Source organism: Phacochoerus africanus, chromosome 13 (assembly GCF_016906955.1).
Source record: "Phacochoerus africanus isolate WHEZ1 chromosome 13, ROS_Pafr_v1, whole genome shotgun sequence".
NCBI lineage: Eukaryota > Metazoa > Chordata > Mammalia > Artiodactyla > Suidae > Phacochoerus > Phacochoerus africanus.
The window spans coordinates 46,031,064-46,057,460 of NC_062556.1; the positions used below are offsets into that span (position 1 = coordinate 46,031,064).

The 26,397-nt window shown below is 36.8% G+C and overlaps 1 protein-coding gene across 11 annotated transcripts in view; it reads right to left on the bottom strand.

Annotated features, from left to right (window-relative positions):
* KLF12 (KLF transcription factor 12) overlaps positions 1 to 26,397 on the bottom strand; it is a 495,578-nt gene that overhangs the window by 204,649 nt on the left and 264,532 nt on the right. Inside the window, exon 5 of one of the 11 annotated variants that reach the window (XM_047756500.1) lies at positions 2,170 to 2,294. The exons of the other annotated variants lie outside the window; for them this stretch is intronic. The gene's annotated coding sequence lies outside the window, so the exon portion shown is untranslated. The remainder of the gene's footprint in view (positions 1 to 2,169; positions 2,295 to 26,397) is intronic. 11 annotated transcript variants of the gene reach the window in all.

Sequence of the window (26,397 nt, forward strand, 5' to 3'; positions counted from 1 at the left end):
GGAAACAGGCAGTTCTATGAAGGTAAATCATCCAGATTATTAAAAGAGGGGAGACATCCCCTGTGAAACATTTCGTGCCTGTTCAATAAGTTTAAGCAATTATGCACTACAGTAAATTAGAACAGATTATAAATCAATTAGTCAATCTTACTAGAAGCCGTAGAGTCACGTAAAATAAATGACATGATGCTCTTTTTATGACAAAGTATCTGACAAGTTTCAGATATTTAGGAAAATGTAACTGCATCAATGTCATTTGATTCTGAATTATAATATGCCCAATAATGGACTTGTATTTTCTTTAGCACAGGACCCTGACTTTACACCAAAGTGAAGTAAGTGCTTTTACAGGCTAGGAAAGCAGACAGCATCCTATTACACCACCCACCAACTTGGCAATGGCCTCCATCGAGTGAAATCATCACAAGTCATTAGGATTAAAAAATGGGGGACAGTGACTATCACAACCTAGTAAATATATTACTTTCTTCAGTATCAAGTGTTAGTCTTAAAGCTTTCAATAATAGCTTTCATCTAAAAAGAAAGACCTTATGAAAATTGTCCTTTGCATTAGATATTAACTAAAGAGAAATTTTAGAGAACCATAGTTCTTCATCCTTATCATGTTGCCAATATCTAGAGCCATTACTAAACACCAGAATTTAATTGTGAATTTCAATGATGAGATATAAAAAAACAGAATTTAATTAGGAATTTCAATGATGAGATATAAAATAAAACCATAATTAAGAACAATTTGAATATCATTTACTATACTGTTTCAACATCGGTCATCTTAATTTTTCAAATATCATCTGAAAAAGAATACTTATTAAAACAGAACATGGTATTTATTGCCAAATTAGAAAGATGACTCAATACTAAAAAAATTATACCAGATTCACTTTTGTTGATATTTTGTTGTACTTGTAATATGCAAAAGAATACAAGTACACATAGTGAATAAATATTAGATTTAGATGAAGCAAAAGAAATGAACATCCACGACTAGCTTTCTATCTAATATATGCCTTTATCCCTTTTTAAGGTTATAAATACCACTTTTATAGCATTCCACAAATTTTGACACATAGCATTTTCATTATCATATAATTGTAACTACTTATAAAATTTCCATTATGATTTCTCATCTGATTCATGAGGTTTTTTTCTTTGTTTTTTGTCTTTTTTTTTTTAGGGCTACACCCATGGCATATGGAAGTTCCCAGACTAGGGGTCAAATCAGAGCCACAGCTTCCGGCCTATGCGACAGCCACAGCAACATAGAATCCAAGCCACATCTGTGACCTACACCACAGCTCACAGCAACAACAGATCCTTAATCCACTGAGCAAGGCCAGGTATTGAACCCACATCCTCATGGATACTAGTCAGGTTCGTTATTGCTGAGCCATGACGGGAGCTCCTGATTCATGAGTTATTTATAAAGATGTTAAATTTCAATTTTTTTTTTTTTACATTATTGACTTCTATTCAAATAGAGTGGCAACAAAATATGGGCTGTGTGATAGGAATTTTCAGAAATTTGAAATAATTCAAATTAATTTGATAAGGCTTGCTTCATATTTTTGTACATTTGTATAATCTTGAAAATGTTAAAAGAATGTTTACTTTCTAAATGATTGATGCAAGGATCTATATATGTCTATTCCATTTACTTTATGAATTATGCTGCATAATTCATTATCTTTACTAGCTTTATCTGACTGACATAAAAATAATTGACAGAAGTTTTACTAAAATCTCCCTCTATATGAGAATTTTCCATTTTCTAATGTTTAAATCAATTTTGCTTTATATATTTTCAGCCTGCTTTTTATAGTTGCTTACAAGTTTATGATCATTATATCACCCTCATAAACTACTTAGTGAAACTCTGTTGCTACCAAATAAAATTTTTTGCAGTGAAATCTGAATGGCCTAAAATCAAATGGATATGTTTCCATGTAAACTTGTCATCATTTGTTCTCTGTTAACCTTTGTAAGTTTTAGGTTTAGGTATCTTTGTAAACCACATATAATTACAGTTTATAAATCAAACAATCCTCATCTTTCAGCTTTACTGTTTCACACATTTAGTTTTCTATTGCTGATTAGATTAACGAATTACGGCAAGCTTAGCAGCTCAAAACCACACAAAGCTCTTACCTCACAGTTTTGGTGGGTCACACATCTAACACATTTTAGCTGTGTGCTCTGCACAGGGTCTCATAGGCTAAAATTAAGGTTTCAGCTGATCAAATCCTCATCTGGAGGTTGGATTAGCATATACCCTAGAGTGGGACAGACAAGAAATCTTGGGGGGCCAGCCAGAATTCAGCTTATCACATTTATTTACATTTATTATGATTATGGCATTTGGCATTTTCATCATCTTACTTTTGGCTTTCTATTTGTTCTGCCTCATCTATTTGCTATCATTTCTGATGTTAAAGAAATACATAGAAAAAGAAAGATGCCTATATATTTTGGTTTGTTTGTCTCACACGTTTTCCCTCTATTCCTCTGGTTTTGGAAATTATGAATTGTACTTCTTTTAGTAGTTACTCTTGAATTTTCACCAAGTATAACTAACAATGTCATAGACACGTAATATAAGAACCTCATAAAACTAATTCCCAGGATTCCCTGGTGGATCAGTGAGCTAAGGATCCAACACTGTCCATTCAGTGGCTCTGGTTACTGCTGTGGTGCTAGTTTGATTCCTGGCCTGAAACTTCTGCATGCCACACGTGTGGCCAAGAAAACAAACTAATATCTAGTTTCCTCTCTACACTTAAATGTTACTAGAGTCCAACATTTCAGTCATCATTAGATAAAAATCCTACAAATTAAATATCAGTAGTAGTTATTTTAATAAGAAAATGTCTGTGTAAATTTATGAAATGTTTATTAGCTTCTTTGGTCATCATTCCTTTTTACCTTTCAGATAATCCTTTTGTGATCACTCTCTTTCTTCCTCAAGTATTAATATGTCAGACTCTTTTAGTTGAATACTTTAGAATGCCCTTTACTTTAGGTTCTTTTCACTCAATAGTGTGTCAATTTTTGCTCATATTTTTGGAAGATATTTCACAGAATTATAATGAGTGACTACACAACTTTATGTTGACATGTTCTCTCAGCATTTGAAAATATTGAAACTATTTTGAAAATATTATCTAATTGCCATCATTGCTACTGAGAAGCTAGATGTCTCTACTGGTATGTTCTTTTTACATGATATCTTTTTTTTTCTTGCTATTTTTATGAACATTTTTCTTTTTTCAGTTTTCACAGTATAGTTTATCCATTGAGTCAATTATACCTTTTACTTTTTAAAATTCTATTTAGTTCATTTTTCTTGGCTGCACCCATGGCACATGGAAGTTTCTGGGTCAGAGGTCAAACCTGAGCCACACTGTAACACATGCCACAGCAGTGACAACACCAAGTCCTTAACTGCTAGGCCACCAGGGAACTCCTGCATTTACTTCTTGATCTCAGTTAGTTTTGGTCTAATACTGACATTGTCAGGGTAATTCCAACTTATGACTTCATGGTGTGTGTTTGTCATTGTATCAACTGCAAAGGGAATAACTAAGAATGGTGGAAGGACCTCCAAATCTCCCACATTTGTTTTCTTCTCTAATCGTTTTGTAGCAGGGTGACTTTGCATAGTACTTACTGCTGGAAGTAGCATTGTCTCCAGAGAAAAACACATTAAATCATTTTCATTAATGATTTTTCTTTAGTTGTTTCCTTCATTGCATTCAGAGATTTTTTTTTTAATTACTACAACGTGTACGTATTACCACAATTATTACCACAATTATACAGAACAGAATTTCCTATAATGCTGTTATGCCCCATATTTTGAATAAAGTGCATGCGAAATACAAAATCTAGTGGGCCCAGCGTACTAAGTCTCACCTGCCTGAGAGAGTTAGGCCATCAAAGCAACACTTGAACACAACATTAAAATGACCAGAGTACTTATCTTTAGGCATCATTATGTAATACAGGCAATAAAACTGGAAAAGACCACTACTTCATACTCAGTGATGTGTTAACATATTCTCCCCTAAACATTTCCCTATCATTGTTCATTGTCTGATATGTGGGTAGAGATAAAGATTTAAAAAGGAAAAAGTTTGCTAAACTCTCAAACAGGAATGACTACAAATACTCCTGGGTTTATTTGCTTCTCCCTGAACTTCATCCAGGTACTCTCATACCTTATTCTGTGCCCCAGAAAAAAAGTCAGGGAGCCTCAGAGGGAACATATAACAGCTTAGTGGAAATAACATAGTTCTTTGATGTATCCTTTCCTGGATCTGGAATATTTTCCCCTCAAACAGATGTTTAGTTAATAAATCCTTATTACATATAATTTACTTGCTACTTCTCTTAGTATTTTAGCTGGCATAAAGAACTTCATAGATAAAACAGGATTAACTCTCATGGCATTTTCTCTTGACTTTCAAATTTGAAAAAGTGCTCATGGATATGTTTCATGAACCTTAGACTCTTCATGGATTAAAAAAAGTTACACTGACTTTATACCTGGTTTTGCAAGAGCATAAACTCAAGGTAAATTTAATTATGTACTCCACAACCTCTATCCACAATAGAAAATTACATTCTATATGAATAATGACACCAAATTATACAGAGGCTAATAAAAAGGGGAAAAAAATCTTTTTTCATTTTCCTACAGAGACGAAATAGACATAAAATTTAACCTTAGAAATTTGATATTTCTCACATAAAAACAGACTTTCTCATTTGGACATACCATGGGAGCTGTTCTAAGAAGGCACAATTAAAAGAAGAATAAAGAACAATAAAAAGGTAAAGAAGGGGGAAACTTCTATTAATTATTTGCAAATATTTCTGGTATGGACTTCCCAGAATTTGCTCTGTGCTGTATGCTTCTCAGAATTCCTCAGCCAAGTTCCTCAACTGTGTGGCCATCATCACAGAGACATCAGATTTAAGTTTTTAAAACAGCTTTTCTAGCAAGAAAAAGTAAGCAACATAAGAGTCCAGAGGGTCATGGAAGAAGCTCCAATTTGGATGCGGTGTTCATAGAAGGCTCAACTTAGAAAGTGAGATTGGATCTGAAGCCTGGATAAGATGAGAACGATAACCTTGCTAAGGGCGCTCCAGAGGATGTAGGAGGGCCAGGGCCAGGCAGTGTGCTGGGTACACTTGAGAGACTTCAAGGTCAGTGGAGGTGGAGCAGGAAAGACAGGAGAGAATGAGTTCAGACAGGGGAGTGAGGTGTCAGGTCATGGAGGATGTTCTAGGAGATGGCAAGGAGTTCTTAATTTAAAAAAAAAATTTTTATATAATGATTTTTATTTTTTTCATTATAGCTGGTTTACAGTGTTCTGTCAATTTTCTACCATACAGCATGGTGACCCAGTTACACATACATGTATACATTCTTCTGTCTCACATTATCATGCTCCATCATAAGTGGCTACATATAGTTCCCAGAGCTACACAGCAGGATCTCATTGCTAATCCATTCCAAAGGCAATAGTCTGCATCTATTAATCCCAAGCTCCCCATCCACCCCACTCTCTCCCCCAGCCCCCTTGGCAACCAAAAGTCTATTCTCCAAGTCCATGATTTTCTATTCTGTGGAAAGATTCATTTGTGTGCTATATTAGGTTCCAGATATAAATGATAGCATATGGTATTTGTCTTTCTCTTTCTGACTTCCTTCACTCAGTAGGAGAGTTACTTTATTTTCTAAGAAGGAGAGTCTCTGACTAGAGGTGTGATATGGTCTGATTTACATTTAAAAAGAATCATTTTGGCTGCTATGGAGATAAGGGACTCTGAAGAGGAGCAAGAACTTTCTACAGGCTGCAAGAAAAATCCAAACAACTGAGAATGTCAGTTAAGACACTTTAAAAGAGAGGATAGATTTATATCTTCCAGGTTTTCTGATGTTCTGGATTACTTGATGTTCAGTGAGTATTGCATTGCGTTTCACATCTTTTTATTTCTGCTGACACGATTTCTCACACCCAAAATATCATTTCTTTGTTCATTGCCTGGCAAAACTCACTTATCCTTCAAGGGCAAGCTCCAATGTTACTGCTTCCAAAAGCCTACCTCTATGACCCTTGGATAGTCAAAGTTTTTTTCTGCAACTCTTCTACTGTGACACATCAAATGTGACACCAACTTGAAACAAAAAGAAAAGAGAACAAAAGACATTGTCAGCAATTACTATATAAAACTGTGCTAATAAATGTTAGACTCTCCAGAAGAGAAAGCACATAACAGAGAGTAAAACACACAGGAAAATTACCATACTTAGAACACAGGGAAAGAAAAGTTTTGAAGAGGAAGTATATAAAAGTTTTCCATAATTCTATCTATACTACGCCATGCAATCTAATCCTATGAAGATACTAACTAAAGCAACAAGAAAATTACTCAGAGCAGTAGAGAGGTGTGGTGCTCACACAACCTCTACACCAAGGTCTAACGAGCTGGAGTCGGAGGGCCAAATCCAACATGACAATTGCTGCAAACTGCCTTCATGGAACTGCCACTCATTTACATACCAAACATGAAGCCACTATATTACACCATATGGTCCATCAAGTTCGCACAGTCTAAACCATTTACCATGTGGCCCTGTACAGAAAGAGTTAGCTGTCCCCTGCTCCGTCCCACTTTACCAGAAGCTCCTCAATTCTTGAGGTACTACTCAAATAAATCCTGTTCCTTTGCTTCTCAATGACTGCTAGTACAAATTCGTATGTCTGGAGTAGGGTTCTTCCCATCCTTTGTCTGGGTAAGTCCACGTCTCCTTTAAGACTTAGCTCAAGGCCATCTTTCTAACACAAGGCTCCTCACTGTCTAGTACACCAAGTCCCCATCAACGCATGCATACCTTGAACTTCACACACAGTGTTCCTGATTTGCATTATTTATATCCTTACCACCCCAACTAAATAGCAGATCACTGAGAAAAGGAAATGCTTTGTGGACTTTGTATTTCTTCTCCTAATGAAGAAATATTAAACTTGTCCACATAGATGGTTGGCATTAGACCCAGACGAAGAGAGTGTTAAATGGGTCGAAAAGAAATTCAAATTGGCTTTACTGATAAAACTAGTCAGCATGCTAAACTGGTCACAGGTTAAACGTTTAGGGAAACTGTCTATAAAGGATTATCCCTATAAAATGTATCTGTAGGGTCTTTGGTCCTTATGGGGAATTGCTTCCAACCAGTGATAAAGGTTCTTCTGTCGTCTTCACCAGCTTCCAGATGCCTCTAGCCATGACTCGCCCATTCCCTTCCTAATTTCTTGCTTCAAAACTACTTTTAAAGCTGGAAAACAAAACAAACATGTGGTGGAGTTCCCGTCGTGGCGCAGTGGTTAACGAATCCGACTAGGAACCATGAGGTTGTGGGTTCGGTCCCTGCCCTTGCTCAGTGGGTTAACGATCCGGTGTTGCCGTGAGCTGTGGTGTAGGTTGCAAACGCGGCTCGGATCCCGCGTTGCTGTGGCTCTGGTGTAGGCTGGTGGCTGCAGCTCCGATTTGACCCCTAGCCTGGGAACCTCCATATGCCGCAGGAGCGGCCCAAGAAATAGCAAAAAGACAAAAAACAAAACAAAACCAAAAAAACAAACAAGTGGTAAAAGTGGTATCTAAAATTAGAATAAATAGGTTTTTAAGGATCTATGGGATTTTTTTCCTATAAGTGCATGTGTACAAGGTTGCTCTTCCAAAGATAATTTTTCTAAATTCCAGATTCTTGGCTGTGTTCTAAATGGGTGTTTTTCTTGAATCAGAAACATAGTACAATTACCTGAACTATTGTGCAAAAGAAAACTACACTACACCCTGCCCTACTTAAAGAAGAAAAAATCTATAAAGACCTATTGCTTTTACAAAGAATAGACGATGTTATTTGCAAACAGATGTTATATTATTATTACGTTGAAAAATAAAGCAAGCCTGACATCTAAAAATGTTAATGTTTAAAATAGATTAGAACTCTTTTATGTACCTATTTATAGTTATTAATTCCTAAACATGCACCGTAGAGATAACAAAACAAAAATCACATTTCAGGAGTCACTGCCAAGTGAAATTAAACAGAAATTAAGGAGACACAGTTTTGGAAATGAAAGATAAACTAGCAGAAACAATTCCATTTTTATAATTCAGATTTATAAATCATTACTTACAAAGCCATAGATTTCATTTTGACATCTGGTATTTTGGTACCAACATAGAGTCATTAGTGTTATTTTATTACAGCAGACAAAAGATACTTAAAGTAACATGTTTTTTCCTTAAACCTCCCTAAATGCTTAAAACAGTAAAATAAATGTTTTTATCTATTTAGCAAGGAACACTTTTTTCTTATATTTAATATGAGAGGTAGAAACATTTGAACCAACTTATTCACACACAGAACAATTAGAATCTAGTCAAATCTCTCCTAATTTATAAACCTAAGGAAATAAATTATCTAATACAAAAAAAAAGGATAATAATAGGTTTATCTATAGTTTGGCAAGGTCAAAAGAATTTCATTTTCTAAGCTTTTACACAGAACTACTGTCCCATATGAAAATTTTTTCAAACGGAGACTTACTGTCATATAAACTTTTGCTTCCCTGTAGAAATTGGATAGATGTTTTTTTGTTTGCATATCATGGAGCTACCATCTTATGATTCTTTTAAAAAAAAGAAAACTTGTTTATCTACATTGTTTATTGATAGAGATAAAAAGAATCCACTGGATACAAGTCCTAGCTTGTGCTGACAAAATAAGCTAGTTTATACTCCACACTGGCTTTCCCTCTTCGATTCATTAATAACTTTAAAAATCTGGTCCTGGGCCTGGCACAAGGTCATGGATTTTCTACTTCCATTTTTTTCCTGATAGGGCTAATGGTGGGGTGGAATTAAGTCTTTTTTTTTTTATTTATTTATTTTATTTTGTCTTTTTGCCATTTTCTTGGGCCGCTCTCACAGCATATGGAGTTCCCAGGCTAGGGGTCCAATCGGAGCTATAGCCACTGGCCTACGCCAGAGCCACAGCAACGCGGGATCCGAGCCGCGTCTGCAACCTACACCACAGCTCATGGCAACACTGGATCATTAACCCACTGAGCAAGGGCAGGGACCGAACCCACAACCTCATGGTTCCTAGTCGATTCGTTAACCACTGCGCCACGACGGGAACTCCTGGAATTAAGTCTTAACTCAAGTAATGTGGCATTATGTTGTCTAAATGACATTAATGAAATTTAGGATTAAATAAAGTCAGGTAACTAGGTCTATTTCAATAGCATAACTTGAAATAAAGAGCTTGATTTATGGCTGTGTCTAAAAAGTGAATAAAAACTAAAAACTAAGGGCTTATAGAACATTGTGTAGGTTCATTTAATCTTGCCTTCCCTACATTTTAAGAGACAAAGTGAGGACAGATTCTATTTGACTAGGACTTGTCTTTTACGTGGTCAGCTTTTCTGGTTTCCGCCCTCTACACACCCATCACAGGCATTAGAAATACCGACCACTGCAGATAAAGTTTAAAAATCCCTCTTCTGTAACATGTGAAGGAGCTACCCTTTACGGCATTTTCAGAACTTTATTTTTTTATTCTCCATTTTATTGAGATATAATTGACATATGAGTTTTAGATGTACAGTATAATGATTTAATATATGTATATACTGCAAAAGGATCACCACAAAAAGCGTGGTTAATAAACCTTACATAACCTCAGTTTTTCTTTCTCCTTCTTGTAAGAATGTTTAAGATCTATTCTCCTGGCAACTTTCAAATATATGACAACCAAAGTCATTATGCTAATTATTAATCCCCAGAACTTATGTATCTTCTAATAGCAAGTTTTTACCGTTTTCACCACCTTCACCCGCTACACACACACACCCTCTGGCAAACACCAATGCATTCTCTTTGAGTTTGTTTTTTAAGATTATATATAGAAGTGAGAACTTACAATATCTTTCTTTCTCTGTCTGACTTATTTAGCATACTGCCCCCAAGCTCCATCCACATGGTCACAAACAGCAGGATTTCCTGCATTTTTTTTTTATAACTGAACAACATTCAGATATGTGCGTAGTGTGTGCGCGCACACACACACACACACACACACACAAACACTGTACATCTTCTCAGAGCCATATGTTCCAAAGTCATTTTCATTCTGGTCATTTTTTACTTTCATCCAAATTATGGTCACAGGGAATACATTGATAGACAGAACATACCAAAATATACAAACATATTTGTGCTTAGATTTTTAATTCATGATACCAAATGTACATGGATTTAAATAATTCTGAATTTCCCAACAAGCACATGATTTTCATGACTAAGCCCAAAGATATTTTTAAATCACTAATAAAATTTTAGTTTTGAAAGTACAGTCTGCATGAGGATATCAAATGCAAAACTTAATTTTATAAACTGAATTTTTGTTTTACTGACGAAAGGAAATTTAGGCACTCATATTCCATCAGCCCATATTTTATTGCTAAGAAGGGACTTAAGTAAAAAGTATAGTATTTGAACCATGAAATCCAATGCCAAAGCCCAAAATAAATGCTTCTAATGTTTGCTATTTTGTCTTACAACCATTTTAAAACAACTATAAATATTCCGAACCAGAAGCAGTACAAATTAATATTCATAAGCAGAGCTCATCATTTACATATTCTAAGGCCACCTATGGAAGGTGACAAATATTAGGATCATGTATAGACTGGTTTACGGAACTATCCCACCATCAGACAAACAGTATTTATGGCAGAAGGCCTTCTCATTCTTCATCTTTCTCTTCACTGAATTGTTACATTGGCGCCTTTGTAAACTGTTCTCTGTGAGATGAAAACAATCATCCCTGGATATGAAGCTCATTAGCCTAGTACCTCTGAGAATGGCTGCTCAATTAAGAAAACTTTCTCAAAAGGCCAATGGGATATATATTTTGGGGAATCCATAGAAAGAAAGTAGAAGAAAAGACAATCAGTGTGAAAGGGTACAGAGAATTTGCAAATTCTAGCCCCACAAAGTACCATTTTATGGACTTATTAACATTTGGGTTAAATGTACAGGATGTGTCCAAGTTGCTATGATTTACACTGCTGCTAATGCAGTGTCTGTGTAACAACAACTTTCCAAGATACACATTACAAGAAAGAAAGAAAGAAAGAAAGAAAGAAAGAAAGAAAGAAAGAAAGAAAGAAAGAAAGAAAGGAAGGAAGGAAGGAAGGAAGGAAGGAAGGAAGGAAGGAAGGAAGGAAGGAAGGAAGGAAGGAAGAATACCTTCTCAAAAAAAAAAAAAAAAACCTTTTCAACCTTTTCAAAATACTGTGGCTAATATCAATAATACATTGTCTCCTTATCTTTACATATTCTGAAGTTTATTCTGGCTATTCAATAAAGTAAAATAGTATGACACCCTGTTACACATCTTTTTTTTTTTTTGTCTTTTTGCCGTTTCTTGGGCCGCTCCCGCGGCATATGGAGGTTCCCAGGCTAGGGGTCGAATCAGAGCTGCAGCCACCAGCCTACGCCAGAGCCACAGCAAAGCGGGATCCGAGCCGTGTCTGCAACCTACACCACAGCTCACGGCAACCCCGGATCCTTAACCCACTGAGCAAGGCCAGGGATCAAACCTGCAACCTCATGCTTCCTAGTCAGATTCGTTAACCACTGCACCACGATGGGAACTCCTACGCATCTTTTTAATTAATAAGCAACTTTAATGAGGCAGCAGTCCATTCACTGAAACTAAGTTACTTGCATGAGGAAAAAAATGAGTGATTCTATCAAAGTCTCAAAAGTTTCTGTTTGTTGAAGAAGACAAAGCATTAGTTCTTATCGAATACACCTTAGGAGTATGTGGCATAGTTCTCTAGAAGACAAACAAACATAAGTGTCCTTGCCCCATCAGTAACTTGCCTTACATAAATGGGATGTCATTCAGTCAGGAAGATTGTGCAGTAATAAAGGTTTTTCTTTCTTTTTTCTTTTTTTTGTCTTTTTGCCTTTTCTAGGGCTGCTCCCACTGCATATGGAGGTTCCCAGGCTAGGGGTCTAACCAGAGCTGTAGCCACCGGCCTACGCCAGAGCCACAGCAACGTGGGATCCGAGCCGCGTCTGCAACCTACACCACAGGTCACGGCAAGGCCGGATCCTTAACCCACAGAGCAAGGCCAGGGACCGAACCCGAAACCTCATGGTTCCTAGTCGGATTCGTTAACCACTTTGCCATAGTGGGAACTCTGTTTTTCCTTTTATTGTACATCGGAGAGATGTGACAGGGAAGGGCACTGTAAGATCACGCCCCAAAGGAAAGTGAATGGGAAACAACTGCTGGCCCGAAAATGATTCAGCAACAGTTAACACAGGAGTTAATTCACCCCAACCTCTATCTATTCAACATCTGACTGCAAAGCTTTGAGCAGGGCACTCCAGGGTAAAGCAAATATACACCCATTTTTACCTCCAGGAGCCCATAACCCAGTGTAAAAAGTAGACACGTACATAGTAAACACAACTGTAAGGCAAAACATGACAAAAGCTAAGACCTTGCCTCTAACAGGTGATAAAATAATTAACTCAGATTTCTAACAAAGTGTTAATTTTTGTTGGGGAAGTGACAACATGGGCATGTGCTATATGACAGTGTATGAGATAAACCACATCCCTGTACCGTGATATTCAATCAAGGACAAATTGATAAAATGGAGGGACAGCCAACTTAATTACAGATACAAGTTAATAGAGAAACCATCAGCCTCTCTAGGGCACCTTCCCCAAACTGAATACAGTGAAAAAGATAATCTTTTTTAGATGCCATTTTAAAATTTGAGGGAGTTCCCATCGTGGCTCAGCGGAAACGAACCTGACTAGCATCCATGAGGACGAAGGTTCAATCCCTGGCCTTACTCAGTGGGTTAACGATCCGGTCTTGCCACAAGCTGTGGTGTAGGTCACAGACATGGCTTTGATCCTGTGTTGCTGTGGCTGTGACACAGGCCAGCATCTACAGCTCCGATTTGACCTCTAGTCTGGGAACCTCCATATGCCACAGATGCAGCCCTAAAAAGACAAAAAAATAAATAAATAAGTAAATAAAATAAAATTTAAGTCCCCTCCTTGGTTTTCAGAGATCAACAGACTCTGTTCTCAGTTTACTTACCTATCATTCTCATTATTCAGAATAAGATGGAACTCTTTAACTGAATAACAAGGGTATTAAAAATACCTTCCTCCTAAAGTTGTTCTGAGGATTTAATGTCTTCAATATGTCTATAACACAACTGTACCTGTAATTTTCTCTTCCCTCGGTTGAAAGGTGGATCAACACTCCTTTGAGGATCTGAGTTTTATTCATCTTCCAGCTAGCATGACATACTGTCTCCTGAATCAAATTTCCCAAGACAACACAAACCCTCGCAATCACTTCCTCTGATGTCCTTGACCTACCATAGGTGCCACTGCACAAAAGCGTTTAACACTTAAGAGTCAATAACAGAAAAGACCTGTGCTAACCACTTCCACTGTCTCCAACCTCAGAGAAATCTATCACTTGTCTCCATTTCATTCACTCTTTTGAACCACTCCAATCACGCCTTTATCCTCACTACTGGGCACTATCCCCTTACACTGGATCCAGTGCCTTCAAGGACCCTGCTCTAGTCCTTCTCTGGTCACATCCCTCCCCAGAGTGGGAGGAATCTGTCAGGCCAAGAGAGGATATGCCTACCAGGGCTGCTTGCAGCTGCCATCTGGAGCCGCACCATCCAACAGAACTTTCCGTGGTGACGGAAATACTAGATATCTACGATGTTCAATATGGTAGCCACTAGCCCCTGTGGTTATTACACATATGAAATAGGATTAGTGTGACTGAGAAATTTTTAATTTTATTTAATGTGAATTAACATACATTAAAAATTAAAGACCCACATGGAGCTGGCAGCCATAATACTGGCTGCTGGGAATTGTCTTATCAAGCCTACCAATGATCTTGCTGCCAATCCCTTATTTACTTCTTTATTTTCACCCTGGTTGATGTTTGAGCAACATTCAACACTGCTAAGCAATCTCCTCTTCCTTAAGCAGGTACTTTTGACCCCTGGGGCACATTTTTCTGGTTTTCTGCCTATATTTCTGGCTTCTTAGGTTTCTTTGTTGGCTCTACTTACTGTGTTCAAACTTGCAGTACTAAAACTCCTCAGGGCCCAGGCCCATACCTTCTACTCTGTTTACAATCTTTTATGTAATCTCTTATGTCAACATAGCAATCACTATGAAAGCTCCATCCCCAATGCTCACAGCCAACGATGTTTTTAAAATCTCCGCTTAGCATCGAAATGTGATGAATCTAGAACAACACTCAATGCCTCGCTTGTGCAAAAAGCCACCTCTTAATCTAGTTCTTCTCCATGTCATTACATAGCATCAATATCTACCTAATGGCTCACAACAATACTAAGGGGTTATCTTGATTCCTCTCTCTTTCATCTTCATTTCAGCCCCAAATCCAGTCCATACGTGAGAACTCCAATCCAACCTTCAAATACATCACAAACTGGTTTCTACTACTTTATCTCTAATACCACAGATCTACTCCAAGTCACCACGGTTTGGTCTTGACCATTAAAGACGTCTGCATGCTCATCTTCCTGCATCCATGTTTGCTCTCATTACCAACCATCCCTGCAACTGTTCACCCAATGAAACAGCTGCACTTTCAAATAGGTGGTAATGGAGGGTTTATTGATACTGGTCATGTGCATCAAGACTTAAAATACGAGAAGAAGGAGCAAGCTATACAGATACCTAGAGAAAGAGAAGTCTAGAAAGGGTGACAAGCAAAGATGTAAGCTATTGAGTGAAAACCAGGTCATATTCCTAAGGAAATGGAAAGATGCTGAAAGGCTTTAAGCCTGGAAGAGAAGGCTGCTGTGTGGAGAAGGGGCTAAAGAGGGTGAGAATGAACGTTAGCGAATGCTGTGAGTTCAGGTGAGCATTTAGGGAGATGGAGATGAATTCACATAAAAAGCATACCTAGAAGTTATGAATTTGATGTGGAGGATGAAGGAGTGAAGGAAGGGTATCATAGATAACTCCTATGACTCGGCCTTCAGCAACTTGAAGATGGGTGCTCCCTAATGACATAAGGAAAATGCACTTTGGAACCAACCATTCAGATAAATGCTAGTGGCGGAGGTTCTGCATGGGCATGACATAGGTGGGCTCCAAGAAGGGACAAAGGTCACCAATCTATGAAAGTGCTACAGTGATGAAAGTCTTTGAAATACTAGCCTCCAGAAGCCATTTACCAACAATATGCCCACTGACGTTCTGATACTGTAGGTTTGCCATTCCTACTAGATAGTTAGATAGAGAAGCCAAACAGTTTTATGCCTGAGCATGGAACACATAGAATCTCCCCAATTCTCTCCAGTTTCTGTCCAGGATATCCTTTAATTCTGCATGAAATCTGTGCTCAATGACAAAAATTGGAGTAGTGCTCAATGACTACTTTACTAATAACCAAAACATCAAAATTAACTGGTAGCAATATGGCACACGGCAAGGGCTTAAAAGGTCACACTCATCTCACAAGAGAGAAAAAAATCTATTGGATATATCAAAATACCAATATGTTAAAAAAAAAAGGTACATGCACATTAAGGTGTAAAGACAGATCAAAACCACACTCTCACTAGCTCTGATCACAAACAGTCAATCATCATCAGAAACACCAAATATTTTCAAAAATAAAAACTAGTGACATATATACTATTAAATATAACTATCCAACTTCAATCTATATGGTCTATTCTAGATATATTGCTAAAAGCATCCATAAACACTATAAATAATACAAAAAATTAAAGATAACAAAGCTAATAAAAGGTCTTTTTAAAGAATTCATTTTGTTCAAATTGTTTTAAGAAAAACCATTTCCTTTTCTATAGAAAGGTTCTTATGTGCCATGTATTAGATTCCAGATATAAGTGATATCATATGGTATTTGTCTTTCTCTTCCTGACTTAATTCACTTAGTATGAGAGTCTCTAGTTTCATCCAGGTTGCTGCAAATAGCATTATTTTATTCTTTTTTATGGCTGAGTGGTATTCCATTGTGTATATATACCACATCTTTTTAATCCATTCATCTGTCAATGGACATTGAGGTTGTTTCCATGTCGTGGCTATTGCAAATATTGCTGCGATGAATAAACAGGTGCACGTATCTTTTTCAATGAAAATTTTATCCAGATATATGCCCAAGAGTGGGATTGCTGGGTCATATGTTTCTATATTTAGTTTTCTGAGGTACCTCTATACTGTTTTCCGTAGTGGTTGTACCAATTTACATTTCCAAACCTTTCCACAGAAAAGAAACTCATGCACTTGGAGAACAGACTAGTGGTTGCCAATGGGGAAAGGGAGGTGGTAGGATGGACTCGGAGTCTGGGATTAATAGAAGCAAACTATTGCATTTGGAGTGGATAAGCAATGAGATCCTGCTGTATAGCACAGGGAACTATATCTAGTCACTTATGATGGAACATAATAATGTGTAAAAAAGAATATATGTGTATATATGTGTACACATATATACATATGTATGACTGGGTCACTTTGCTGTAAGGTAGAAATTGACAGAACATGGTAAATCAACTATAATGTGCCGAGGTCCAGCCCCAGCAGCCAGGGAGTGCCGGAGGAGAGGATGGGCTACAAACGGCGCAGAAAGAATTGGAGCCAACTCCTCAGCTGCATGCTGCAGATGACCCAATTTATTAAATGAAAAGCATCAGTTTTTATACCCTATCACAATCAGGTTTCGTGTAAGATTTGACATTAACATTTGATTTAAAGCCCTTTTTGTTCCCTCCACCTGAGATACAAAAAAAAAGGTTAGTTAAAACATGTTCCTTTCAACTTTAGATTTTCCTTCAAGATTACAAACTTAAAGTTTCACACCGTATTTTTCTTAAAAGGTCAACAACAGTAGCTATTCTATTCTATATTAAGAACAAAGCTTTAATAAGTAATGAACTATGATACCTAACATTCTTTAACTAAAGGTGTATGTAGTTAACACAACGCATGAAAGCCTTGGGCTCATGACATTCTTAAAACTACGATTTATTTGGCGCCAGCAAGCTAAGCATTTAACCTATTGTGCTGATTTACATAAGTTCCAAACCACCAATTTCAATAGAAAGGAATAATATACCCAAAATTATCAAATGCCCCCACAAGGGATGAAAGTTACAGGTGACACTGTTATTTGATAAAAAATATATCTATTATAGAAAATAGCAATTTATAGGCCAAACAACATTTTTTCCAGCCCCAAACTTCTTTTTAAGTAAAGAGACTGAAATCACAAGTTTCCCCTGTATACTCTTACAAAATAGGTGCCATAAATTGTTACTCCAAAACAAAGGTTTTTTCCATTACATTGTTCAAATAACTTCACTCTGTTTTGGTTCAAGTGTTTTACGTACCCAGGGCAAATCTTTAGCAGTAAGAAAGCTGTGAATCAAAGATAGAAAAAGAAGGATAAACACAGAAAAATAGATTAACATATTTTTTAGGGGATATCATTTTTATTTTCTTGGAGCCGATGTCTTTCAAGGGATTGCTCTGCAATCCTTCTTCTTTCTTCGGCTTGTCTGTAGCTCTGCTAACCAGACAAGCCTCACGCATCCGCAATCCTTCTTTCTTCAGCTTGTCTATAGCTCTGCTAACCAGACAAGCCTCATGCAGGTGCCAACTGTGGCTTTGCTTTCTTTACTGGAGCAGCCTTATGGCTCCCGACAATAATGGAAAAAATAAAAATTGTAAACTAAAAAAAAAGAAAACCTAGTTCCTCTCCACCTATTCATCTAAATAAGCCTTTAAAATCTCTGTAAGTTCGAAATAAACATTTATTTGAAGATGGCTGACTTTTATTCCCACGAATTAAAAAAAAATAATAAATCCTGAAGGAGATTTCTTAGACAAACTATCATAAAGGATTGCACGACAAGAAGTGACTAATATATATATAAGGCAACTGCTAACAAGCTTAAAAGGACAAATCAACAATAACACAGTAATAGTGGGGGACTTTAACATCCCACTTACAGCAATGGACAGATCATCCAGACAGAAAATGAATAAAGAAACACAGGCCCTGAATGATGCATTGAACCAGGTGGACTTAATAAATATTTATAGGACATTCCATCCAAAAGCAACGAATACACATTCTTCTCAAGTGCACATGGAACATTCTCTAAGATCGATCACATCCTGGGCTACAATTCCAACCTTGGTAACTTTAGGAAAATTGAAATCATATCAAGCATCTTTTCCAACCACAATGCTATGTAACTGGAAATTAACAACAAGAAAAAATCTGCAAAAAACACAAACACGTGGACACTAAACAACATGCCACTAAACAACCAATGGATCACTGAAGAAATCAAAGAGGAAATTAAAAAATACCTAGAAGCAAATGACAACAAAGATATGACACTCCAAAACCTATGGGATGCAGCAAAAGCCGTTCTGAAAGGAAAATTTATAGCAATACAAGCCCACCTCAGGAAACAAGAAAAAGCTCAAGTAAACAAGCTAACTTTACATCTAAAGCAGCTTGAGAAAGAAGAACAGACAAGACCTAAAGTTAGTAGAAGGAAAGAAATCTTTACATAAAGATCAGAGCAGAAATCAATGAAATAGAAACAAAGAAAACCATAGTAAAGATCAATGAAACGAAAAGCTGGTTCTTTGAAAAGATCAACAAAATTGACAAACCCTAGGCTAGACTTATCAAGAAAAAAAGAGAGAGGACTCAAATCAATAATATTAGAAATGAAAAAGGAGAAGTAACAACGGACATCACAGAAATGCAAAGGATCATAAGAGACTACTATATGCAACTATACACCAATAAAATGGAAAACCTAGAAGAAATGGACAAATGCTTAGAAAAGTACAATCTTCCAAGACTAAACCAAGATGAAATGGAAAAGATGAATGGACACATCACAAGAACTGAAATTGAAACTGTGATTAAAAAACTTCCAACAAACAAAAATCCAGGACCAGATGGCTTCACAGGGGAATTCTATCAAACATTTAGAGAAGACCTAACACCTCTCCTTCTGAAACTATTCCATAAAATGGCAGAGGAAGGGATACTCCCAAACTCATTCTATGAGACCACCATCACCCTGATACCAAAACCAGACAAAGATAACACAAAAAAAGAAAACTCTAGCCAATTTCACTGATGAACATCGATGCAAAAATCCTCAACAAAACACTAGCAAACCACATCCAACAATACATTAAAAGGATTGTACATCATGATCAAGTGCAATTTATCCCAGAGTTGCAAAAATTCTTCAATATCCACAAATCCATCAGTGAGATACACCACATGAACAAACTGAAGAATAAAAACCATATCATCCTCTCAATAGATGTGGAAAAAGCCTTTGACAAAATCCAACACCCATATCTAATAAAAACCCTTCAGAAAGGGGGCATAGGGGGAACTTACCTCAACATGATAAAGGCCATATACAACAAATCCACAGTGAACATCATTCTCAATGGTGAAAAACTGAAAGAATTCCTGCTGAGATCAGGAACAAGACAAGGATGTCCACTCTTGCCACTACTCTTCAACATAGTTTTGGAAGTCCTAGCCACAGCATTCAGAGAAGTAAAAGAAATAAAAGGAATCCAAATTGGAAAGGAAGAAGTAAAACTACCCCTATTTGCGATGACATGACACTATACCTAGAGAATCCTAAAGACTCTACCAGGAAACTGTTAGAGCTCATCCATGAATGAGCTTTGGCAAAGTCGCAGGATACAAAATTAATATACAGACATCAATGGCATTTCAATACACTAACAATGAAAGAGAAGAAAGAGAAATTGGGGAAGCAATCCCATTTACTGTCGCATCCAAAAGAATAAAATACCTAGGAGTAAACCTACCTAAAGAGACAAAAGACCTGTACTCTGAAAACTATAAGACACTGATGAAAGAAATCAGAGATGACACAAATAGATGGAAAGACATAACATCCTCATGGATTGGAAGAGTTAATACTATCAAAATAACTATACTACCTGAGGCAATCTATAGATTCAATGCAATCCCTGTCAAATTACCAAGGACATTTTTCACAGAACTCGAACAAAATATTTTAAAGTTTGTATGGAAGACCCAGAATAGCCAAAGACATCCTGAAAAAGAAAAATAGAGCTGGAGGAATCAGGCTCCCCAACTTCAGACTATACTACAAAGCAACAATCATCAAAACTGCATGGTACTGGCACAAAGACAGAAATGTCGATCAGTGGAACAGGATAGAAAGCCCAGAATTTAAAAAAAATTAAAAAAAAAAAAAAAAAAGATCGGAGTTCCCGTCGTGGCACAGTGGTTAGTGAATCCAACTAGGAACCATGAGGTTGCGGGTTCGGTCCCTGCCCTTGCTCAGTGGGTTAACGATCCGGTGTTGCCGTGAGCTGTGGTGTAGGTCGCAGACGCGGCTCGGATCCCACGTTGCTGTGGCTCTGGTGTAGGCTGGCGGCTACAGCTCCGATTCGACCCCTAGCCTGGGAACCTCCATATGCCGTGGGAGCGGTCCAAAGAAATAGCAAAAAGACAAAAAAAAAAAAAAAAAAGAAAGCCCAGAATTAAACCCATGCACCTACAGCCAACTCATCCATGACAAAGGAGGCATATACAATGGAGAAAAGACAGCCTGTTCAATAAGTGGTGCTGGGAAACTGGACAGCCACATGGAAAAGAAGGAAATTAGAACACGCCCTAACACCATACACAAAAGTAAACTCCAAATGGATGAAAGACCTAGATATAAGACCAGACATATCAAACTCTTAGAGGGAAACACAGGCCAAACACTCTCTGACATAAATGACAGCAACATCTTTTCAGATCCACCTCTCAGAGTATTGACAACAAAAACAAAAATAAACAAATGAGACCTAATCAAACTTCAAAGTTTCTGCACAGCTAAGGAAACCCTAAACAACACAAAAAGACAACCCACAGAATGGGAGAAAACCTCTGCAAGTGAATCGACTGACAAGGGATTAATCTCTAAATTTTATAAACCCCTTCTACAGCTCCATACCAAAAAAAAAAAAAAAACCCCATCCAAAAATGGGCAGAAGATCTAAACAGACAGTTCTCCAAAGCAGACATACAGATGGCTGAGAAACACATGAAAAGATGTTCAACATCACTCATTATTAGAGACATGCAAATCAAAACCACTCTGAGGTACCACCTTACACCAGCCAGAATGGCCATCATTAAGAAATCTACAAACAATAGTGCTGGAAAGGGTGTGGAGAAAAAGGAACCCTAGTACACTGTTGGTGGGATTGTAGATTGGTGCAACCACTGTGGAAAGCAGTATGGAGATTCCTCAGAAAACTAAACATAGAACTACCATTTGATCCAGTCAGTCCCACTTCTGGGCATCTACCCAGAGAAAACCACGACTTGCAAAGACATATGTACTCTGATGTTCATTGCAGCACTATATACAATAGCCAAGACATGGAAACAACCTAAATGTCCATCGACATAGGATTGGATCAAGAAGATTTGGTACATATACACAATGGAATATTAGCCATTAAAAAGAACGAAATACCGGCATTTTTAGCAACATGGATGGACCTAGAAACTATCATGCTAAGTGAAGTCAGCCATCCAATGAGACACCAGCATCAAATGCTCTCACTGACATGTGGAATCTGAAAAAAGGACAGACGGAACTTCTTTGCAGAACAGATGCTGACTCACAGACATTGAAAAACTTATGGCCTCCGGAGGAGACAGTTTGGAGGGGGGATGTGCTTGGGTTGTGGGATGGAAATCCTGTGAAACTGGATTGTTATGATCATTATACAACTACAGATGTGATAAATTCATTTGAGTAATAAAAAATAAAAATAAAAAAGGTGACTAAATACATAAGAATATGATGGCGATTTCTAAACTCGCTTTATTTATAAGAGAAACACTGATTATTAATTACTGATATTACATTTTAGTACCTGATGAGGAGTTTCCATCGTGGCTCAGTGGTTAACGAATCCTACTAGAAACCATGAGGTTGTGGTTCGATCCCTGACCTCGCTTAGTGGGCTAAGCATCCGGCATTGCATTAAGCTGTAGTGTAGGTCTCAGATCCCTCATTGCTGTGGCCCTAGCATAGGCCAGGTACTTGAGCTCTGAATAGACCCCTAGCCTGGGAACCTCCATTTGTCGTGGGTGCGACCTAGAAAAGACAAAAATAAATAAATAAGTAAATATCTGATGAGAAAGTTTACACTTTTTAGATGAAAATAAGTTAGACTAAAATGACTTTAGGTTACCTCTTTTAACATTTTTACTATAAAAGTTTTGTTAAATCATGAAGACTGCCTTAATTATGAAGGTGTTTGGTGGGGAAATTAGATCTTGGTGCTATTAAAAGCACTAAAGATAAATCTCAGCATGCATAATTCTATATTCATTATTTCATGAAAACTTTTATCAGTAGAAGAATAGATTTTCTTTGTCTTTCAGATGCGTTAGTTAAAAAAGGAAGGTTATTGTGCTTCAATTTCTTAAAAACAATATGGTAATTATCCAAAAAAAACAAAAGAGAATTGAAAAGAGATAAGCACATATCTTATTGACATTGTCAAGAAAAAAACAACAGTTCTACATAAAATCAATGTTTTTATGCTTTATGAACCGTTCTTACAATGAAATATCATTTTAAAAGTAAGAAGTCTTGTTAGATTTTAGGGACCATGTGAGACTCAAAGCTTGATTCCTTGCTACTGTCTGTCATGTTTTATATTCCTCCTTTATCTTCAAAGAGCTTAACTATGAAGGCTCCACTGCATTTGGAAGAGTCACTGAGAAAATCTGGTCAACATCTAAAAAACCACTAAAAATTCCAGAATTGTGTTCCTATAAATCTTCTGCAGGAAAATAACTACACTGATCATGCAAGATAATGGGCTTTTACAGATTATTTTAGATCCAGACCGACTGACTTAGAATTGCCAGAATCTTTCATATCATGGGTCACCTTTAATTCTAATGTCCAATGAAATACAAATGTGTGCCCCCCTCCCCTACTTTTAGAAGGGAGTTGAAGATTTGGGTAGAGGTACAGGATGCCATAAGATAGGCAGATGCTACATTTATATGTAAAACATGCACATATAAATGCATATATGTATGATACGTATTAGAGTCAAACCTTCAGTTTATCTATATATAGATTTCCTTTCTAGTGACTTATAGCGCTATGAGACTAAGGTTCAAACTGCACTGAGAAGCAGTGTTAACAGCGTCTTTGGACACTTGGATGTAAGCACACAGGCAGTACAATAGCTCTTAATACCTACAATGTGAGAATTACTGTGTTCACTACACATATTGAGAAACTGGAAGTCTGAGAGGTTAACTTTCATTCCCCACCTTATAAATTTAGAATACAGGCAAACGCTCTTTGTTTTTTCAATGACCAAGTAGTATGATTTTTTTTCTTTGGGTTTTACTGAGATGTAATTGAGATATTATTGTATTAGTTTAAGGTGAACAATGTGATTCAACTTACATACATTATGAAATGATTACCACAGTACCTTTAGTCAACATCCATCATCTCATATAAATACAAAAGAAAAGAAAGAGAAAAATATTTTTCCTTGGGATAAGAACTCAGGATTTATTCACTTAATATTTACATGTAACATACAGCAGTTTTACTGGACAGCTGCATGTAAAAGAATGAAATCAGAACATTTTCTAACACCATACAAAAAAATTAAACTCAAAATGGATTAAAGACCTAAATGAAAGGCTAGACACTATAAAACTCCTATAGGAAAACATAGGCAGAATGCTCTCTGACATAAATCACAGCAACATCTTGTTTGATCCACCTCCTAGAATAATGACAATAGAGATAAAAATAAACCAATGGGACCTAATTAAACTCAAAAGCTTCTGCACAGCAAAGAAAGCCATTTAAGAAATGGAAAAACAACCCACAGAATGGGAGAAAATCTTTGCAAATGATTCAACAGACAAAGGTTTAATCTCCAAAATATACAAACAACTCATACAACTCAGCAACAAAAAAACAAACAACCCAATTGAAAGATGGGCAGACCAAAATAGACATTTCTCCAGGGAAGACATACAGATGGCTGGTAGGCACATCATTAATTATTAGAGAAATGCAAATCTAAACTACAATAAGGTACTACCTCACACCAGTCAGAATGGCCATTATTAACAAGTTAACAAATAACAGATGCTGGAAAGGATGTGCAGAAAAGGGAACCCTCCTTCACTGTTGGTGGGAATGTAAATTGGTACAACCACTATGGAAAACAGTATAGAAGAATCTTAGAAAACTAAATATAGAACTACCATATGATCCAGCAATCCCACTCTTAGGCATATGTCCAGACAAAACTTTCCTTGAAAAAGATACATGCAGCCGTATGTTTATTGCAGCACTGCTCACAAGAGCCAAGACATGGAAACAACCTAAAAGTCCACTGACAGATGAATGGATTAAGAAGATGTGGTACATATATACAATGAAATATTATTCAGACATAAAAAGGGCAAAATAATGCAATTTGCAGCAACGTGAATGGAAGTAAAGACTCTCATACTAAGTGAAGTCAGAAGAGAAAGACAAACACCATATGATATCTCTTATATGTGGAGTCTAAAATATGGCACAAATGACCTATCTACAAAATGGAAACAAATCATGGACATGGAGGGTAAACTCATGTTTGCCAGCAGGGAGAGGGGACAGGAGGGTTAATGGTGAGTTTGGAGCTGGTAGATACAGACTGTTACATTTAGAATGGATGGGTAGTGGGGTGCTGTTGTATAGCACAGGGAACTATATCCTGTCCCTTGGATAAGAACCTGATACAAAACAAAAGAAAACAAACAAAAAAAACCCCCCAATATACTGCAGTTTTAAATACGTTAATCAAGCTGTGCATTGCATACTTGGAAACTATTTAACTTAGAACTAGAGGTTTGTACCTTTTGACCACCTTTATCCAATTCCCATACTGCAATGAACATATTAGTGCAAAGAACACTTATTTTCAAATTAGTGTTTTTGTTTTCTTTGGAAACATACCTATAAGTGGAAATGCTAGACTATATGGTAGTTCCATTTTTAATTATTTGAGGAACCTCCATACTATCTTCCATAGTGGTTGTACCAATTTACATTCTCTTTAGGTTCTAATTCAAAAAAAAAATTATCACCAAAAATGCCTCTTTCTACCTAGAGGAAATAGACTAACTTCTAGAAACATACAATCTTCCAAGATTTGAATTAGGAAGAAATACAAAGTCTGAACACTTTGATCACTAGGAATGAAATTGAATCAGTAATCAAAAAAACTCCCAGCAAACAAAAATCCAGGTCCAGACAGCTTTACAGGTAAATTCTACTAAACATTTAAAGAAGAGTCAATATCCATCCTTCTCAAACTATTCCAAAAAAAAAAAAAATTGAAGAGGAAAAAATGCTTCCAAACTCATTCTATAAGGCCGTTAACATTATCCTTATACCAAAACAAGACAAGGACACTAAAAGAAAAGAAAGTTATAGGCCAAATCTCTGATGAACAGAGATACAAAAATTCTCAATCAAATATTAGCAAACTGAATTCAAAGGACCACATACCTTTGAATAAGTGGGACGTATTCTAGGAATCCAAGGATATCCACAAATAAATCAGTGTGATACACTCCACATTAACAAATGGAAGTAAAATTGATATAATCATCTGAATAGATATAGCAAAAGCTTTAGACAAAATTCAACATCAATTATGGAAAAACTTTCAACAAACTGGGTATAGAGGAAATATACATTAATATGATAAAGGTCATATAGGACAAGGCCACAGCCAACATAATATCCAACGGCGAAAAGCTGAAAACCATTTCCTCTAAGATGAGGACTAAGACAGGGGTGCCCACTCCCATCACTTTTATTCAACATAGTACTGGAAGTCCTATCCAAAACAATAAGACATGAAAAAGAAATAAAATGAACAGAAATGAGAAAAGAAGAATTAGAACTGTCACTATTTGGATGATTGATATAGAGAAAACATATACAGAAAGTCTCAAATACTATGACTTCAATGTTTGATTACTAAAAGATACCTAGAGAAACCTGAATGACAGAGGTGTGGTTTCAATCTAAAAGGAAGGAGTTTACTCACTTTTCCTAC